Below are 20698 nucleotides of genomic sequence, written 5' to 3' on the forward strand. Positions count from 1 at the left end.
GTGAGAGGTTTATTTTAGATATATACAGGAAGGATTTATATATTTTAGTAGAAAAAAAGAATAACAGGAATCAACATTGTTATAGAATTGTAAAATTAAAGAATATCTTCAATCAAAAAGATTGAATTCTGCTCTTAGAAGGTTTTCTTAAATAAAGCTGGTTCTTAGGTTGGGACTGAAGTTTGTATTGCAAACCCCTGTAACACAGTTCCTTATTTCAAACACAGCAAGGCTTCTTTAAAGTAATTTCTGCCTCCTGTTTGATGGGAGCAGTCGGAGAAGGCCAGAAGGACCAAATGCTTCTCTCTGAGGCTTGTTTCAGTTGACCTTAAGGACCTTTCCAGTTCTTGCTGTGGGATCCTGTGTCTGCACCACATATGTGTAAATAGAAATATGTTCTACAAGTTAAATGAACTAATCTTTCCAGCCAATATTGATGTAGTGTCATGTTTTGAAGATGGAATAAATTAAAAAATAATTTAAAAGGAAAAAAAGAAGGGAATATGAACCCATTGGAGGGAGTCTGGAGAAGAGCAGTAAGGATACCTGAATGTCTGGAGGAATGACTGAATAAACTGGGAGCTGTTATTTTAGCTTCAAAGAAGTGAAGAAGACAGTGGAGAAATGTGAAAGTGAGGGTTTGTCTAAGTGTATGAGATAAATTTTTCACAGTGATCTGTTTTCTTTCCTTGCTTGGTAAGATGGAATTGCATTGGAATATATTATCAGAAAACGTTGTGTATGATTTTAAGAACAGGTAATGAAAGCAGCTGTGAGTTGTGACAGAAACATGATGTGTGTTACCATGGCACAGGGGGAAGGATGAGATGACTTTGAGGTGATTTTTTTTTTATCCTTTGAGTAAAAAACGGAGATGGTTACTGTGGTGCATCATGATGTGTAAAATCCAGGGAGAGCACAGTACTGAGAATTCACTGCAGTACCTCTACTCTTATATTTCAACTGACAGGGAGGATCTAGAAGATATCAAAACATTATGCCTCTTTTCTCTGTTGTTTTTTTTTTTTCCTTTTCACCTGCATGGAGTAGATGAGGGAGACTTCACAGTGCTGTGGCTGTTGAAAAGTAGCTAAAACTCCCTGTTAGAGATAACAACACGAAAAAATGACTGTGGGCATGGCTACCAGCAGGTACCCACATGGCTACCAGCATGTACCCACACTGGCTCTGCAGGAGCAAATCCTAGAACAGGGAGTGCAAGGAAATGTGGTGTGAAGATGCCTGGATTAGCTTTGAAAACAATTTTTCATATTTGTGTGGTGTTGCATCCAAGCCACTAGGGTTTTACTGCTTCCAGACCTCTGTGAGTCTGCTCTCTGCCACGCAGACTTAATCAGCTTATGCTAGTGAAAATTTGGAAAACTCTTTCATGTAATCTGCTGTATGTTGTTAACAACCCTCTATTGTGCTGCCCTCATAGCCTGTGTTTATTTGAATACACGAATTCTTTTTCTTTAATTATTTGCCCAGTAACAGTCCATAGCAGAAAGGGTTCTTCACTGCATGATATTTCTTGTCCAAATGATAGGGATAATAATAGTGACATTAAACAAGGGGTTTAATTTCAGCTGCATGTTATTCGGCAAAACTGTGAATAGCAGAAGGAAAACAAAGATTTGAGGAAGCCCTGCAGTGTCAACTGATCTTTAAATCAAAAGCAAATAGGCCCATTTTTATGTAAAATTAACAGTTTAGAAGATTTCTGGTTTGTTACTCACAGAGGGAGATTTCCCAGGAGATATCACCTCTATGATGTGTTTGTTATCTTAATTCATGCATGTATGAAACCAGAACATGCTTCCCTCTTAATATTTTAAAGTCCATCTGCTATTTTGAATGGTATCTGTTGGTACTGGGAGTATTTGTATTGATTCATATATCTGTGGACTGTGGTTTCTAGGATTATTTTCTTGGGCTTTCACATGAAGGGGAAAGATAAGGAAAGCAATTTGAATTTCCCAAACCACGAAGCTATGCATCTTTCATAGTATCCAGCTTGGGTAGTGGTGTAGGTTAAGATGCATGGGATGCAATACAGTCTCTAAGGACAACTTTCCTCTCAAATAAAATGCAGTATAACCCTGAGCTCAAAATTAATTGTGTTAAAAAAAAACCAACAAAACAGAGGGAGACAGAGAGAATGTATAAATCCTTGAAAAGGATTTTGCCATTCTGAGAGTGTCCTGATAATCTGCCTGTTAAAAGAAAGTTTGACAGTCTGCTCTGCTGTGGACTGAGGAAACATTGAAAACTGCTGTCTGTTATGATTTGGTGATCTCAAAATACAAAGTAGAGCATCCTAATTCATGAAGGGTACTACTAAGAATTGATTATGTTCTAAAGCTTTTTAATATGCATGCCTCACCACTCTCATTTTAGGACAGAATTTCAGGCTATCGAAGCAATGTGAGCTGAGATATATATTTTTTCGTATATTCCTATAATTATGAATCATATGGTTTGTATGAATACTGTGATCCAGAAAATATATAAAATTCATATAAATCACATGAGATAGAAAATATTAGATAAAATATAACATTTTTGTGTCTGGTCCAAAGTTTTTGAGCAGTTCTTCTACCATGTTATGTTTTCCTCACCTGTCTCAGTTTTCAGAAATGAGAAGGCAGAACCTTTTTAATCTCCTCTCTCTCTGTTCCCCCTCCTTACCATCCAGGATACAGAATGCAGATGTGTATTATTTTTTACCTGGTTGCCTGCTTTTAAAAAGCTGTGTATTTGATGCAAAAGCAAAATATTTGCTCTTCCAAGAATGTTACATAAGGCAAGACTGTGCTTGGCAGAAGTGGTTTGTCAGTCCCTGCAAAGAGATCGCAGTGTCAGTGCTCCCTGGAGATAAGGATGTATTATTTCCTATCTGGCAATTCTAAACTGGTGATACTGTGTGATTAATATGACTCTCCTGGGCCACAACTACAGGAAGCTCTCAGTTCAATTATCACCATGCTTCTTTAATTTAATTACAGCTTTTAAAAATAATATTAAAAAAGAATGATTCAAAATTGGAACTTCCTGAATTATTCAAATTTTTGTTCTTTCATACACTAGACTGAGTCTTCTTTTGCACTTCAAGCTAAGGGGTGTCTGTGTGGGTTTGGTTTTATGTGGGTTTTTGTTTTTTTTTTTCTCCAAATTATTTGGGAAGCTGAAGGTACTTAGGTTCTGGACATCTTCCATAGCTTGGTTTCAGATTCAGATTTTTTTATATATGTTGGTTCAGGGTAATCGTTCCACGTTCTGAATGCCTTCTCTCTAAAACCTGCACATTAACTGCATGTCATAGAGAAATTTTTGTAGACTACAAAAGAACTTTTGTAGCCTACAAAAGAACAGACCTTTGTGATTTTCTTTACTGCCTCGGTAGTAGTAACAAAGATTCATTGAGTCAGTCTTGCAGGACTTTGAAGCTGAAACACTGAATAAGTTTGGATAATATTGCACCACTGTGTAATTTTTTATTAAGCATATATTTGAAATCATGCACTTGCCATGTCAGAAATGGGATTGTCCCTCATGTGTCTGTTCTTCATTGGCTCTGGTTTCAGTCTCTTGTACCAATTTTCAATTTCAGGCCTGAGGTTCTAGATAAAAGATGATGTTTAGATGGAAGCCTGCTGGAATCTTTAAAACAAATATGCTGAGAGGTTTTGCCCTCCCCCAATGCCCTCTTAATTCTGTTTGCTTCAAGCCCCTCCACAGATGATTATTGCATACTCCTTTCCCACATAGGCTGGAAAGAGTTATTTCTATAGAGGCTGTGGGTTACCTTTAGGACTTCAGTTTGGACTCTGGGTAGGGGCAATTTCTCTTTTAATTTTTCCCCCCTTTTCTTCTTTTACTGTTCCCTCTGATGGATTATTTCATGTGTAGTAAAAGGAAATAAAAATACCAGGCTGATCAACTTGAAAACCTCAAACATGAGGTTGTCATTTAGACTATACCTATTTTGTTATGTGTATGTCAATAGTTCTTAAACTATGCTGTAAATTAAAGAAGATAATCCAAGGGAAAAATAATTGTTTAATCTAAAAGACAATCTGGTCAAGAACATAATTATAGGCTCCACTTGGAAATTTACCCAGATAAATGATACAGCAAAACAAAAATAGGGAGAATGTGTTTAACAAATAAACTTGGAACCTTGTTTTTATGACCAGATGCGATGAATGTATGAAGCAAACAGGAGAGAAGTTAGTATTAATTAAAAATTATGGAGAAATGTCCTTCCTTTAGAGCCCTCACTTGTAAAGATTTTGAGTAATAAGAAAATATATTAAAAATAGCAGGGTTAGCGAGGTAGAATTTCATGAACAGTACTTTACTACAGGAAACGTTTTAGAGATGATCTGGAGGATAGAGAGATTGACCCTGTTACGATTTCACTTGGAAATTGCTAATTTTTAGGACTACGCTTTGTTGTAATTGAGGGGGAAAATGATGCTAAAAGTCTCCTCATGAAATTTCTGATTACATCTGTGGAGGAACCTGATATAATCATCCCTGAAATTCAGGAGCATGAAATGGCTAGGGGTCAGTAGTCTCGTATGTACTAAAACCGTGTTACATTTGCAGTATAAAAACAGAGTCTTCCCATAAGGCCTTAATTTTTGGCTGTTTTGTTCATGCTCCCCTGATGGGAAAGCTGTTTAAGAACCTGTTTTAAACTATGAGTTCTTGGTTAAAAATTACGTTTATAAAAAAAATATTTTTACCTTGATGTATATACTTTCTAAATTTTTGCAGGATTCCTTTCAGCATACTGAGAACATTCAGAGTTTTACGTCCCTGCTTATAAGACACAGAAAAATGACAGTCTCCTTATTTTGAATTAATTTGTGTAGTCTGGAGGAATTTCTGTCAGGCAGGTTAGCAGCATGTCTGTAAAATCAATTTTGAATGCTAAGCACTGTGTAAATGAATAGACACGCTTTTCATACTTGCATTTTTCTGTATGTGTGCAGCCTTGTTACATGTCAAATATAAATTTAATATGAATTACTTCAGTGTTGACAGAAAGGTGTGGGTTTCTCTTTCTCCCTTGCATGTGTTTAACTTGTTTAACAAGATGCTGTTATGATGCATTTCTTGTCTGAAAAGTGAGTTCTGTAATCAGTTTTTTGGCAGTGTAGTCAGCTTTACTATTCAGTGTAATACCACTTCTTTCTGCTTCTGTGTTTTTTGGGTTTTTTTTCCCCAGTGGTTACTTTTTAGCTAGAACAGTTTCTTAATTGCTTCAGATTTATTCAGTGTGTTATGCATGATTGTTTTTGGGTTGCAGCATGGATGGAAATGTTTTTAAGTTGCAGCAGTGAACAGAAGGCATCAAGGAAGGCAAATATGGATTGCTTCTGCACTGGTGTGGGCTCTTAGCTGATGATGCCCTTGGTGTTTTCAAGGGCTTCTCACTAGATATTGGTGAAAAGCCTGGAAGCTCTGACCTTGTCTGTGTGGATATGTCTTGTGATGTGAAATATGCTCTGTTACTACTACTCCTGTGTATTTAAGAGTTTATTATCTTGTTTTCTTTAAGATGGAGTTTTTTTCCTTCTCAGTTTTTACACTGCCAGATTTTTGTTAATAGAGTGATAATTTTTACTTTTCTACTTTCTCTGCCTTTCCTTGTGTGTAGTGGAAAGTTGAATGCTGCTGAAATCTGAAGAAACTTTAAGTCTAGATTCTTCACCAAATGGAGGAACTGCCAGAGCCAATTTTTCCTTGCTTACCTGTTGACATGCTTTAATTGCAGGTAAGATAAGTGTGTGCGTGTGTGTGTAATAAGTAGCTCAGAACAGAACTCTGTTTGCTGAGCCATGAGCTTGCTGTTTGGAGTGCTGGGTGTCACAATCAGTTTTTGTGGTGTGGACACCCATCCTATGGAAAGTGAGCTTGAGACTTCAGTCTGATTTCAGATGCCTGGTGGAGTCTCCAGTAGCACTCAGCAGCTGCTTTTAGGCACCCTGGGCTCTGGAGCATCCTGTCAATATTTTGTGTTTCAATTCTGTTTTGTGTTCACACCTGTACAGTGTAACTATTGTGCAATATTCCTGTGGCAATCACAGTAATTGCTTACATGTGAAGTGAATATACAGCAATCATCAAAGGTGCTTTAGCTGTCTTTCAGTGCCCTGTAACTTCTGGAGAACAGTAAATATATTGTGACCGACGTACCCTGTAAGTCGAAGGTAGGTTACCTGTGGCACTTTGATGAGAACCCAACAGCCTGTACACTGGGATTTTCTTGAGTTGGCAAGACTCCTCTTTTTTTTTTGTTTGTTTGTTTCAGAATATCTCCACACTATTTGGCTTACAGGATATGAAATAATTGAAATGCTTGTCATCTGAAGAATGAATGTTTTCTTTTTTTCTCCTGACTCTAACACATGCAATGTAGGATACAAAAGGAGTTGAAGGATGAAAGACTAGTATTCTCTATCCGGGCTTAAAAATTGAGCACAGAACCTTTAGAAAAGCTTTTGCAACAAAAGCTGAATAAGGGACAGAGGTCCTAGACTTTGACTTGTCATTGGATCATCTTTATCTTACTCTGCAGTGAAACTAGTTAGCTGACAGATGAAAATTCAGATAAGTCTTTTCCCCAACCTGATCTACAAGCATGTATATTGTTTGGTTCAACATTGTACATGTGCTGTGTTTTATTAGATAAGCTGTTTTACAAAGTGAAAAGGGCTGAACACTTATGAGTCACCTCCTCAAAAGATGCTTATTCTCAGTTGGCAAAAGGGCCAGATGAAAGGGCATGAAAGAGGGGTGTGGTTTTCATAGACTGAATGTTTCATAGAAGAGTTGGCATCATTTAGGGAGGAGATGTGGGTGTTAATTGCAAGATTGTCATAAGGAAGCTGTGTACAGAAGAGAAGCCCAAGCTAGCTAGGGAGGGAGCCTGATGTGTGGGTGTGAAATGAGACTGGGATTAGTACAGACAAGCTTGAAATCACAGGAAACCTGACAGTGTCTTTCGTTTCCCAAGTTGTTTTTGGTGTATCAGGTGGAACATTTATACCAGTCAAACAACATTAGAAAGGGGAAGAAATATGAAATGATACTTCATAATAACCACTAGTTCCTGGTTTTTATATACCCAGGTTTTCTTTCAAATTGATTAGAAAAAATACAAATAGCTGTTAGATTATAATTCAGTATTAACTTTCTGGTAAGCTCTAGTGCCATGTTTGTTATTCCTGAACCACCAAACACTTGCTTTATGAAAATGAACATCATCTCTTAGCAGCCTTTCATGTAGCATGTGTCTGGTTTTATCCTCTCCTGTAGTGCTTCCAACTCTTTTTTGGTGCTGTTTGTTGCAGTTCTTGGTGCTGATGGGAGACCGTTTTGTCAAGGGGAAAACAAGGATCTTGCTCTTCTCATCTTAACCTGTGCTGCTCTGTAAGGATTAAGGAGGTGTCTGGTTTCTCTGTAATAGCTTAGAAAAGGTTCCAGAATATCATATCAAAGTATCTTTAGGAAACTGAGGGGTTGTAGAAAGTCTGATGCTTGCCAAATATTCAGTATGTTATTGTTTCCTCTCTCTGAATGAATTGGCAAATCTGACAGTGTTGCAAACCTGTTTTATTAAACCCAGATCATTAGAATGCTTTGGAATATCAAGCCTTGTCTAAAAGCTCATCTAGCAGGATGTTTGGAAGGACTATATATTCCCAAGACTAGTGGCACCTTATCCAAAATGTATTGAGTATAAGCTTTTACATGTACTGACCTGCAGCTAATCCATGATTCTGTGGCTGTATGGAAGCAGCTTTGGTTGCCAAAGTGACTATTTGTCAATCAGTTGCTGTAGGTAAGAGTTCTTCAGATGGTTTGTAGCATTAGAATTTAATATCTTGCTTAATAAAGACAAGTCTCTTTCCTTCTCCAGAGAGAAAACTAAGTAACAACAATTGTTAATTTAAACTAGAGTCTGGCCTTACTCTGTAACTTTATTTCTAGCAGTGTAAAGCTTTCCTTTGTCTGTTTCTTCTTTCCCTGACTTAAAATCTAGTTATGCTAATAGAAAGGCAATAACAGTAACCGTTGGCAGGAAGTGACATGAACCAACACAATGATGTGGAGTCTTTCTCTCATTTCTTCCTATTCTGTGTTTGTGTAACTCCTAAATTTTACTGGTATGTTCGGATTCCTGTTGCTTTAGCTAAGAGCAGTAATGAAAGAAACCCCTAATTCCTTAACACAAGAGCTTTAGTATCCAGTCTAAGATTGTTAAATATCTGTGATTACCAATTCTAGTCCCAGCTATATTAAACACGTAGTGTTTTTTGTTGGAAAATATTAATCTGGAACAAATATGTTCCCATATGTTTTTGTTTTCAATTAAACTTTTCTAAGTAAGACTTTATTAGATTCAAGTTGGAATTTCAGAATGACAAAAGACACAAAGTGAAAAAATTCCATTAGTTTATATGGAGTACCTTAGGATCATGCTTCCGTTGAGCTGCATTCTTCCTCAGTTGTGGTGTGGGGGTTGATTGTTTGTTTGTTTGTAATTTTTTATTGCTTTTTTTTCTCCTGGTGTCAGTTTGTAGAGTTTTGGGTTTGTTCTCATTATAAAAATTGTGAAGACTCAGACTTGTGGGGAGGAAAACATCTTTTTCATTCAGCAGTGAGTTTCATCTTAGGAGTAAGCCAGTAAAAACTTGGTTACTGAAAGAAATGACTGTTATAGAGGAAGATCCTGTTTTACTGATGTAGGTAATTTTTAGACTGCCTTGAATTTCACAAAATGTTAATATTAATAGAAAATAGCTGTTGCATGACTTCACTCTTTCACAGATAGGATTCCTTGGGCCAGTTGCAGGCTACTTCACATGGCCTTCTTGAGGAATCAGTGATGTTCTATAAATAATGTAAATGGTTCTGGTTTCTAATCTTTCATCACTGTATGCTAGCATACAAATTTGCTTTCCCTGTTATGCTGAGGGAGAGGTCTGTAAAGGACACATCCACCTAGTAATTCACAGAATATAAAGATGTATACATGGCTTTCATAATGCATGAAGTGTTTTTTCTTTCTCAGCTCAAGATACACACAAGTTTTTTCCTTGTTTATATCACACAATGTGAGTAAAGTTCGTGGGTATGTCATAAAGAATGTTTTGTCCAACCATCTTGATTTACTTGTCATTGCTTGTGTCTTGAGTTTAATTAGGTAAGTGTGTATTTTGCCCTGAAGAACTAAGCACAGTGCAGGGAAGTGAGCAGGGTGTAATGGTGGATAGAGGCCACTGGCACGAGGAAATGGGAAGGTATCACTGGTTTTCTGATCATAGTCTGACAACTCTTTTTCTTAACTTTGTGCTCATGGAAATAAACATGGTAAGGAGGTATTGTTCCAAAATTTGGCTACACCTTAGGACTAAATCAGGGTAAATTGTCCTTGGTAGTGTCCCTATAAAACCTAGGGGAATATGTAACCATCCTGAATAAAGGAGATTTGGTTAATGTGAGATTAGAATTTTGGAGATTTTATGATATATATAAAGAAACCACATAAAGAATACATACATACACATACATAAAGAAAAAAGCAAAGCAGGAAAAAAGTGATCATGTTTTACATAATAAAACTGATTATTATCAACATAGTGGTTTTACATTTAATTTAGAGTAGAAGCCCACCTTAGCTATAGAAGCTATCTTAGAAGGAAAAAGATTAATACAAAATAAGATTGTAGAACAAAATCTTGAAGGATCAAATTCTCAGTTGACACGTGTTTTCCTGTGCATCATTGTTCTTTAGATTCCAGTATTTTTTAAGACAAAGAGGATTTTCAGGTAAAGCTAGTGTGGATTAGTTAAATTGTTTTAAAGTATGCACTATTATTTCAAAATATAAACTTGGACTAAATGAAAGAGGAGTAAGATATACTGTTAATATATGGGCCTGCAAGAATGGATTGAATTGAAAGGCTAAATGTTGATTAGATTCTGATTTGGTTTTGCAGTGCTAGAATCTGTTGGTGTGAACAGAAACATATCTTAGAAACCTCTCTGTAGCTGTTGTCAGACAAGCTGCTTGCTCATGAGCCAGCAATGGAAATGTTTGATATATTTGCTGTATATGGAGCAGTGGGGATCACTGTGAGTTTTGAAGTTAGGCTGTCCTCAGAGTAGGAATTGGTGGGAGAGAAGGGGGCAGGAGAACATGTTCATTGTCCAAGCATATGGCAGTGTCCCTGCCCATGTGCAGTCCATGATCTTACTTGGTAAGATGAGTATAAGTATTATATTATAATATAATAAGACCAGTCCATGGTCTTATTTAGTAGTCTTTCCATTCTATAAGTTCAGTGGGTTTTGTCTTTTTCTTTCAAAATTGTTTTAAAATTGTCGGTGCTTTTGGTAACTCTTATGGCCTGTAACAATGAGTTCCATAATTTGTCACAAATTATCACTTGTGCAGGAACAGAGATGGCAAGAGCTATCCAATGGGAGGAGAATGCAAGATCCAAGTTCTGGGTGTCTAAATTGTGTATCACATAGTAATTTTAATTTTTTTAAGGGCTCTGCATATTGTGTATTTCAGAGCTACAGAAGTATATTGTCATTCAACTTTCTGGATTCACAGGAATTTTTTAAAACTCTGGTTTACTTCTAATAGAATTGGATTAATGAAAAACTAATCTGTCAGCTACTGCAAGTGTACTGTTGGGCTTTTTAAAGCAGTGTTTGTGTCCTTTGTTTCATATTAAGTTCAATGTTGTGAAGTGCACATTGAGTATTTCTGTTGTATTTTAAAACAATGATTTGTACACTGTAAGTATAAGATTATTGAAAAGGAAATTTGAATAAACCTTTTTGCTATCCAGATTAGATTAATGAGATTTTCTGGCAGTGCTTGAGATCTAAAATGAAGGAATTGGGTGGGAGTAAAGTAATTGATTCCATTGCCATATGCATGCTCCAGTTTGCAAAATGCAAGCTAAACAGAATACTTGTTTCATCCTACTTTGTAGCTCTACTAACTAAAATAAACTGTAGCTTATCTTAACCAACAAAAGGTGGAAGTGAATTTTAAATTACAATGCATTCCTGAAGGACATTGCTTATTGAAGCTAGCCTGTAGTTTGCAATATGATTGATTGTAGTATTCTTTTTATGTCCATTCAATTTGAGAGCTTCCCCTTTTTTCCAGTGAAGTGCTGCAGTGCATTTTATACACAGGCTGTTCTGTTGAAGGCTGTTTCGTGTATTGCAAAGATGTGCAGCTGACCACTAGTCTCATTTGAAGATTTTATTTTTGCAGCTTGCGCGGAAACTGCTTTATGAAACACATGGGTTTTTTGCCTCTCTCCTAATAGGAGTATAATATTCAAGGGGAAGTGTCACAGACATCTTTTCACTAAAAATCCTTTCTTGGGATTTTTTCCCTTCTGAGAAGCTGAGGCCTCGGAAACAAAATGTAAAACAATGATTATCTGCTGCTGTGGAATGCATCAGGTAGATTTTTTGATTGGCCCATCTTAGATGTTTATAATTAATGGCCAATCTAGGCCGAGCTATCTCGAACAGAGTCTGAGAGAGCTGCCTTTTGTTGTCATTCTTTTAGATTCTATTCTTAGCTAGCCTTCTGAGATGAACCTTTTCCTTCTATTCTTTTTAGTATAGTTATAATGTAATATATATATATCATAAAATAATAAATCAAGCCTTCTGAACATTCTCATCTCTTCCCTCACCTGAAGACCTCTGTGACCACTGTTACAGGGAAGGGAAGGTCTCTCACTGTATTGTAGGTGTGGCACAGAGTCAGTGTGTGACAATATGTGAATGCCTTTGCTTGAATCTTTTGCTAAGGGGAAATTTTGGTGAGTACCCTACCACAGAAAGAGGCAAATCTGAAATGATATTGAAACTTTGACCAAAGATATTCTTCTAGATAAAATTCCTCTTACTTTTTAACTTGATTGGCACTACTCTGTGACTTACTTTACCAACATCAGTAATTTGTTTCACTGAAGAGCTGTTGGTGTTAGTTAGTTTAATCACTATATCAATTTATATCTGAGTGCTATATCTGAAGGATCACAAACTGAAGCAGTTTCTGATCCTTCGGATATAAAAAGGGATACTACAAACTAACTTGGCATAAGTACCACTTAATATTGATTTTGTTCAACCGCATTTTTTTCACTTTGTAACTGTTGTTCACACTTAATGGCTACCCACTTATACTGAAAAGACATGTAACAACATAATTTAAAAAGTCCCTACCCCTCAACCTAATCTCAAGATGTTGATTTAATCAGTTTTGCTGATTGTTTTTTCATTCTAATGAGCTTTGCTTGAGTTGAGAGTTTGTTCTCTCTGTTTGTTGAAATTACATCACTGATCTGTAAAATGTTGTGGATTCTCAAGTGACTTATGTAAAATATACTTTCTACACACCAACAGCTGAGTATTACTGTTGTAGGAAGTGCTGGAGAGAGGAACCTTCATTTCAGCCTCATGATATAATTGTTCAGGTACACCCTTGAGCAACCAGTTGGAACTGAAAAGGTGAATCTTTTAAAGAGGCTTTGGTAGTGAAGTTTTTACATGTGATTTCAGTAACTTTAACATTTAGGTTGCAGTGCAGTCATTAAGGATCTAATTACTTACCTTCTAATTTAAAAATGCTCTCAAACCACTCTGGCCTATGGGTGATTCTAGTGAGTAAGTAGGCTTTGATGTGATACTGGGCAAAAAATTTGTGGACTAATAGGTCCCTGCTTTGGAAATGTTATAGTGTCTTTAGTGAATGAAAGAGAGTATTAAAAAGCTGGATCCTCATCAATTTATGAAGGATTATAAATTATGGTAACAGATGCGGGGGCTTGATAATCAAGGAAATCTTTCAGTTCCAAGTCCTAAGGAAGGTCGTGATGCCAGGAAAATCTTTCAAAAGCCAAAGTAGTTGAAGTACTTCTCTTCTGAAAGCACCTCAGAAACTTCAGCATAAATTTTTGCTATTTATGAATGGCAAGACTGAAACTTCTTTTTACTGGGATTAAGGAAGTAATGCTAGGCATCATTCCAGGAGCAAGTCAGAAAAGTATTATGCCTTAGAGAAACAGCTTACTTTCCTGCTCCTTCTCTTATTTTAGGGCTGCAACATTATCAGTCTGTTTTCCTTTTCAAAACTGTGTCAGCTGTACACCAAAGAGCATTTTAAGGTGGGAGCTAGTCTATTTACTGGTGCCATAGTAGATGCATTTTGGAATTGGTTCCCTCTGTCCCAAGGACCTTTGAGGCTGGGATAGAATAGATGGGGAGTTGCTTTCTCCATGATTATTCTTCTTTTTGGCCAGGTAGGGAGAGGCACAGTCCTACTTTTAGCTGCTGGGGGGGATGAGGTGCAAGAAGATCTGCTGGCCTCCAAGGGTCATGTTTAGCTTGGAACTGGCTCAATGCAGAGTTGAACGTTTAATTTTGGAGAAATAAAACAGGAAAGCAGTCTTTGAGAAACCAGAACACTTTCAATTCCAGAGGAAAGGATGTGAAAAGTTTACTCTAGAAAAATCAGGAATTTTTATTGATTTATTTACAAAAAGAGATTAATCTAGGAATGTTTTCCTTAGTAGTCATATTCAGTATATCTAATGAATTTTTGTCCAGTTCATACGATGTTTCCTTATATCTCCTTTATTAATTTGTGTCCCTTACCCAGGGGTACATTGGCTACTAGGGCAGAGAATATTGCTCTTGCTTTAGTCAGTTCAGAATTAGATGAGACCTGGAGTCTGGTAGTTCTGGTGACATATTGACCATGTTTGCTGCTAGTAAGTTTGAATTATTCTAATATTATTGCAGAAGAGCTAGCACAGCATTAATTACTCTCTCTAAGTCTTCAGAATCTGACTTGCTGACTCTAAATATGCAGTTATGGTAATAAAAACCATGGAATGGTTCTAGAAGCAGAAGAGCTGATGGAGTCTCTGTCCAGGGTGGCAGTTGCACAGCATCCCCAGCCTCTGTTCCCAGTTTGCAGTGATGTGGCCTTACTCCTTTCTGTTTTACTCTCCCTGAAGCTGTTGCTGAGCTGACTTGTTTGTGAACTGAGGAGCTACAGCATGAGTGTGCCAGGGACATGGGACATGGGATAGGGCATCTTTGTTGTGTGAGCCATGAACTGCTCTGCTGCTTCACCACAGCTTTTGGAGCAATGCTTTTAGTAAGAAACCTGTCAGGGATTCTCTAGATAACTCTGCTGTCCTAGAAGGATACAACTGAAACTAAGATGAATTGCTAATCTCTGAGTATTAAAATTCATAGCCTAGAAAGCTTTGTTGCCTCTTAAAGTTTAAGACCATGCAACTACATTCTGTTTTCCTCTCATTGGTGTAAATCTACCTTCATTTCACTGAAAGCCTAGCATACAACTGGAAGAAAAAATCAGGCTGTTTAATGAGATGCAGTTGAAGAAATCCAGTGAGACAAACTAAGATGAATGAACATGTGGGAAGCAACTACAGTCAAAGTGAGTAATATGCTGCATTTTGAGAAATACAAACAAGTAGGAGGGTAGGAATAAAGTGCTTGCACAGAGTAAGCCAATTGCCTAGAGCTGGGTATCCAACAATAGTTAATTTGGGAGATGAGGTTACTGTCCCATTGCATTGCTTTCCTGAAAGAAATGAGGTAAAACTGGTCCAGCACTTTTGAACGGTAAGTCAGCAGCTGCATCATTATCATGAATGACCCTGCTCAGAACTTGTGGCTTTTCCTGAAACACTTCCTGAGTGTGGAGGGGAGAACAAAACAAAAAAAGCTCAACCAAACAGTAAAAAAACCACCTCAAACAAGCAGAAAGCAAAACCAAAACCAACAAATCAGGAGCAGAATTACTCATTCTCTTTTATGAATGCTTTGATTTTTTCTATTATTATGGAAATTTTTTTAGTGTTTGCATGATTATCTTACAAATATATACTCCAGAAAAGCATCTGAACTGGCATAGGGCAGTGTATCTTACATCTGTGTCTTCTAAAATGCAAAGTGGGGAGGTTGTGTAGGTGCAGTTTTTAAAGTATGTGTTGTTCTTTTTGTATTGCCTGGCATGTTACTAATAATAGGACAATGTGCTCTGTCAGCATGTTTCATTTACCATGTCACTATTAGCTTCCACAGAAGTCCTTAAGTGTTCTGAAACAATATGGGTTTGAATTTAATTGAGACAAGCCTAGTGCTGGATACTTCTGGAGGACATAGATCCCATTCCCCTTCTCTTGACAAGTTAGAGAATTTGTGTTGGGTGATATTTTTTACATCTTACTTTTTAAACCTGTATGGTATATCATCTTAGTTGATTCTCTTAATAAAAATTGCTGTAGTAGCATACAAAAGCAGCAAGCATCTCATGATGTAGAATAATTGTCTTTATATTGTCTGTAGGGGAGTGGTTGGATCCCTGCAAGTGGATCCTTGCAGGTGGGGTTCCCACTTATGTTCGTCAGGTAAAAGCATGTCTCTTGTGGTTAAATATTTTTTAGTTGCCACAAGTTGACTCTGCATCCTTTCCAGACCCTGACTCCTGCACAGTTATTAGCATGAGGGTGTTCACAGAAAAGGAATCTGTCCCCAGGGCTGTGTTGTGTTTGTCTGTAGAATATAGGTAATTATTTTCTTGCTCATACACTTATGTTTATACTCAAAGTACTCTTTAAGCTGCTTGTACTCCTGTGTCACTGTTTTTCATCTATCACCATTCTGTTTCCATTCACTAATCATCATTTATCTTCATGATGCATAGCATGGATAGATGACAAAAAGATTGAAAGTGTATCTTGGGTTTACAGAAAGAAGAAAAATATTTTTTCATTTTGATAAAAATACCACTGGCTTATTATGCTTATACTAGTATCTTTATATTTCAATTTTTATTTTGGTTTCTTGCTTATTAGGTTTGGAGAGAATCACTCACAGCTCATCCTATCTGTATGTGGTATTCAAGGACTTATGCACTTTTCATTAAACTGCATACATGATTTTGACTTGTGGATGATAGAGAATGAAAGGTGAAATGAAATGGCTACAGAGTTCTTAGAACTGAATAATTCCCCAACCAAGTTATGCAGTTACTTCAAGTGAAAAATTAACAACCTACTGTGCTTGGCATTTTAATAATGTGTAGTAAGCTGGTCCCATGTCTGGGGTTTTGTTTGTTTATTTGCTTTTTATTCTGTGGGGGATTTGTTGGATTTATTTTTTCATGTTTTGGCACATAAAGAATCGAGGACATTTATGGTGTAAGGTTTATTTAATGCATATATAATTGTTCAATTTTTTTTTTTAATAGAAAGATGTCTGCATATCAAACTGCAGTTTTTATGTTCAAGTTGTAGATATGGAGGACCTGATACACTTTTTAGGTATGGCACTTATGGGGTTTGAACATGAATTTAGAAATACCTGTTCAGTAAATCTGCCTCCGTATCAAGTATGCAGCAGCTCAACTCCTGACAGCAGTGTGCATTGTTTTGGGTGTGTGTTGCTCTGTGTGCAGGGTGGTGGTGGGGATTTTAGCCCTGCTGTACAGTACAGAAGAGGCTGATTAGTGTTCTAATCACTGTAAGTCATATAAATCTATCTTTTGGTTTCCATTTTTGTCTTTCTTTACTTCATCTCATCGCCTTTTTCCTGGGGAAAAAAAAAAGAAAGGTTGGTTTTGTTTTCTACATTAGTCCTGTGTGCTGAGTCTGGGTGGGAGGTTTCTGTCAGAGGACACAGCAATGATAGTTCTTCATTGTGGAGGCTGGAGGGAAGGGGAAAAGGACATAGTTCATTGCACTAGGGAGTTGTTTGAGTTGTTTTGGTATGCAAAGTGGGAAAAGACTCTATTCCTTGTAAAGTCCTGGGCTTGAGGGAGTAATACTAAGCTTTGCTCTACCTCTTCAGTCTTCCGGCTGTGTATAAAAGCAGTTGCCAGGGTGAGAGAGGCCACTGGCTGAGCTAACCCTGGCAAAGGTTTCCATTCCCATCCTGGCTGACAAGGAGGGGAGAATGTGGAAGTAGGATTTTTGGGTTTCTAGTAAAAATAAAAAAAGGTCTCAGTCCCTAGCTATAGTTAGAGTCTTCACTGTGGTTGTTTCCTGTGGATTTTGAGGAATCATTTGAACACATGGGATATTCTTGCAAATTGTATTTACCCAGATACTGCAACACCTCAAAAACAAACAAAACCTCGGTATCAGCTCTGAACTGATTTGTGTGAAGTTACTTGGTTCTTTGACAAAGTGCCCTGCAGGTCTAGGATTTTCATAGTGCGCTGGTTTGAGCCCAGGTAGAGTTAGTTTTCTCAATGTCGAGTATGAGGCTGTGTTTTGGATTTGTGCTGGACACACTAATGATAATAGAGATGTTTCTGTTATTGCTGAGCAGGAATTAGAGCCAAGGTCTTTTCTGCTTTTTGTACTGCCCTGCTGGTAAGGGGACATAATCTAGCCTCATGCAGAAACGTAGACTTAGTTTGTGAATGGTATCACATCTGATACACGAAGGACTCCTGTGGAGCTGAGTACTTTGTGTTGCTGCTACTTGAATTGCTCTGTAGAAAACAATTTGGATTCTGTTGTAGTGATGCTGAGCCAAACCTAATGAAATTCAGCCACAATTTTTGTGTTCTGTTGCTTTTTGGGTTCATCTACTCACTGTTGGCTTGAAAACAAAGCACAGGGTTTGTGTTCAGAATTAGTTGTGGTTTATGTAGCAGGACTGACTTTCCTAGTGTTCTCAGTTAAAAGCTTTAAAGATACAAGTTAGGAGAGAAAATTCAGCCTAAGTGGATTTAAAGGTTAGTGTTTGGATACCTCTATTAATTGCTTAGCGTTTCTTATCTAGAATTGTCAAGGCTTATCTCAGCCACTTTAGCTGAATACTCAATTGTCATGGAATCATTTCAAGTATTAGTGCACATTTTAAATTATTCCAACAACTAAGCAGATATCCCCTCAGGCTCCATTACAAATGTGCTTTAAGGTGCTGAATACTTGAAGGTGACTTCCTATTTCCAGCTTGCACTTCATCAGCAAGGTGATTTGTAACATGTAAATGTAATTGATAGCTCTGCCTGGAATCTGGAGGCTTTGCATAATTCTATTCCTTACTGCTAATTAGTCCACTAGTCAGTTGCTTCTCATACGATCCTTTATATTTTGACAGTCCTAGGAGCGGTATTCATCCTTCACAGACCTTTCTCTAAAACCAGCAGACATTCTGTTAAACTCACAATCTCAAATGGGATACATAGTGAAGACTCCAAACAGAGGTTCACAATCTAGATACTTCTGGCAGATGACCTGACTTCTGTGAGCAGTGAACCTTTAGGTGTTCTTCATCACACCTGTGCTCTCCAGCACCAATATTTGAGGTACCCTCACTGGTCTGGCTATTGTGTTCCATGAGGCTGCTTTCTAAAACTGCTTTTGGAACAGGGTCTCTGTACTTTCCAGACATTCTGTGGAGGATCAAGTCAGTTCTTGAACAATTCTCAATTAAAGTAACTTCCTTAAGAAAATCAGACTCTCGTTATGTAAGCAGTATTCTCTCTGGAGAAGAGCATGTTCCAAACACTTCCTTGTTTTGAAAATTCTGTCTCTGAAGATCAAATTCTACATCAGTCTCTGTTACAGTAATCTATTGGTTTGAGATTTGATTTGATTATTGCTAGTGCCATGAAAATATCTTTTAATATCTTAAAATGACTTTGTGGCATTTTAGTCCAAATGAATAATAAGAGATGGGCGTATGCCAGACTTCCATAAAAATGTAGTAGAAGAAATTATTTAAAGCTTTCTCTTGCATTGACATACGTTGACAATCGGAGAGAACAGGAATTGGTTGGAGCTGGGCTGGGTTAATTTTGTGCCTGGATCTTCATGCTATGCTTCTTAGGGGATTTCTTTGCTATTTTGAATTCAAAGACAAATGTGAAAAAACATTATTTGTGTCCAACAAAAGAAGGGGCTCTAGCTGATAAAAATGAGGGAGAAATCCATCTGGTTGCAAGAGTTGACCTGAGCTGTCCTTTGTTTTCTCCACCTGTCATTGATTCTGCCATTGAATGTGATGAGGGGAAAATATCCATAGTGCAGGAAGTGCTTGAGGTTTCCAAGAACTTTAACTCAGGATGAGAACAGTGGCTTACAGAAACCACTCAGATCCCTGCCATCATCTACGGCTTGAGGAAGTGGCAGACCATCATCCAAAGTATTGCAACCCTCTCCTCACCATAAATCTGTTGAAGAATAGCTGTGGTTCTGAGGGTGTGTCATAGTTATTTCTATTTTCTGTGCACTGGCTCTTGCAACTCCACAACATAGAATAATATTTTGACAATAAAAAATGCAAATTAAGCAAGTTTAATGACTATCCCAAAAATGTGATTTGGAATATAACTCAGATCTCAATTTGTTCTGGTCACAGTGGGTCTTCCTTATGTCCCATAAGTGAGATTATTGTTTGTGCTGCTTTGCACAGGGATGCAGATTTTAGATGAAGAATTTAAAGGTGTGTTGTTCTGTTTCAGGCTGGAGCCTTCCTCTATACCTCTCTGCTTTTCTTTTCTGAATACTGGTGCTGTTGTTTTTTTCCTAGCAATAAATACAGCTGTCTAACATTCGGTTTTTCAGCACATACTCTGCTCTTAATGAATGTGATCATTTACACAGTGTCACTGTAGTATTGGCATGCTAAATAATTTAGAGAGCTGTGGCAGGTAGATAGCTCTGTGGTGTCTATGTTACTATGGCAATACATTTGCTTAATGTAAATATTAGTCATTCTGACCGTATGAATCTCAGAGCTTCTGACATTATTAGCTGTGTCTGGGAGGTGGGAGTCTGCATATCTGAAAGAAAAGTTGTTCTGGCAATATTAATAGTTTAAAGATTACTTTCTTTTTCATAATTCCTTCTGCTTTGTGACTGAGCTGCATAATCTATTGATTGTAATGAACAGAGCAGAACATTTCTCCCATTTCTTTATCATGGTTGTAATGCAGCTCTGTTATAAAGAAATATATAACTATATTCTGATCCTCCAAAAATTCAGCTGACTGAAATGATAGGAAATAGATCTTGAGGTCCGTGAACTTTGCTCCTGATTGCACAGTCAAGGCAGTTTAGGAGCACAAGAAATAAAATCAAACTTGGAAGAAACATTTCAGGGGTATCAGACTGAGTTCCCTGACTTGAAGTTAAGCCTGAGGCTTTTCTATTCCCTCTGTGGGTACCAACAGCTCTGGAATTACTTAAGAAACACCCAGTTTGTTTGAAAATTAATGCAGAAATGATATGTTAATGAAGTTTGTTTCTTAAATAGTTTTTTAGATTTTTAGTCCATTTTTATGAATCATTTACAGGGAAAATGAACTACCTTCTGCAAAATCTTCTCTTTATTGCCAACTTATTCCTGGTTCTATGAACTATTCTTTGTTGTGATCTGCTAGCACCTTTGAGGCATCAAATAGAAGTGCAGAAAGAATTAGATCACAATTGATAATCTAGGTAAAAGCTCAGTCACTTCAAGCCATGAATACTGAATATAAACTGGTAGTATTTCTAACATTTTATGAACTTTTTGAAACCTCACTGTGATAAACTGCTAAGCTTAAGATCAGTTTTAAAAAGATTTGTCAGGAATGTGC

The 20698-nt window shown here is 37.2% G+C and overlaps 1 protein-coding gene across 5 annotated transcripts in view; it reads left to right on the forward strand.

Moving 5' to 3' along the window:
* Positions 1–20698, forward strand: part of FHIP1A (FHF complex subunit HOOK interacting protein 1A) — a 79272-nt gene that overhangs the window by 8532 nt on the left and 50042 nt on the right. For 3 of the 5 annotated variants that reach the window (XM_077177207.1, XM_077177206.1, XM_077177209.1), the window contains one exon: positions 5672–5788. The exons of the other annotated variants lie outside the window; for them this stretch is intronic. The gene's annotated coding sequence lies outside the window, so the exon portion shown is untranslated. The remainder of the gene's footprint in view (positions 1–5671; positions 5789–20698) is intronic. 5 annotated transcript variants of the gene reach the window in all.

Source organism: Agelaius phoeniceus, chromosome 4, assembly GCF_051311805.1.
Source record: "Agelaius phoeniceus isolate bAgePho1 chromosome 4, bAgePho1.hap1, whole genome shotgun sequence".
In the NCBI taxonomy this organism is placed as follows: domain Eukaryota; kingdom Metazoa; phylum Chordata; class Aves; order Passeriformes; family Icteridae; genus Agelaius; species Agelaius phoeniceus.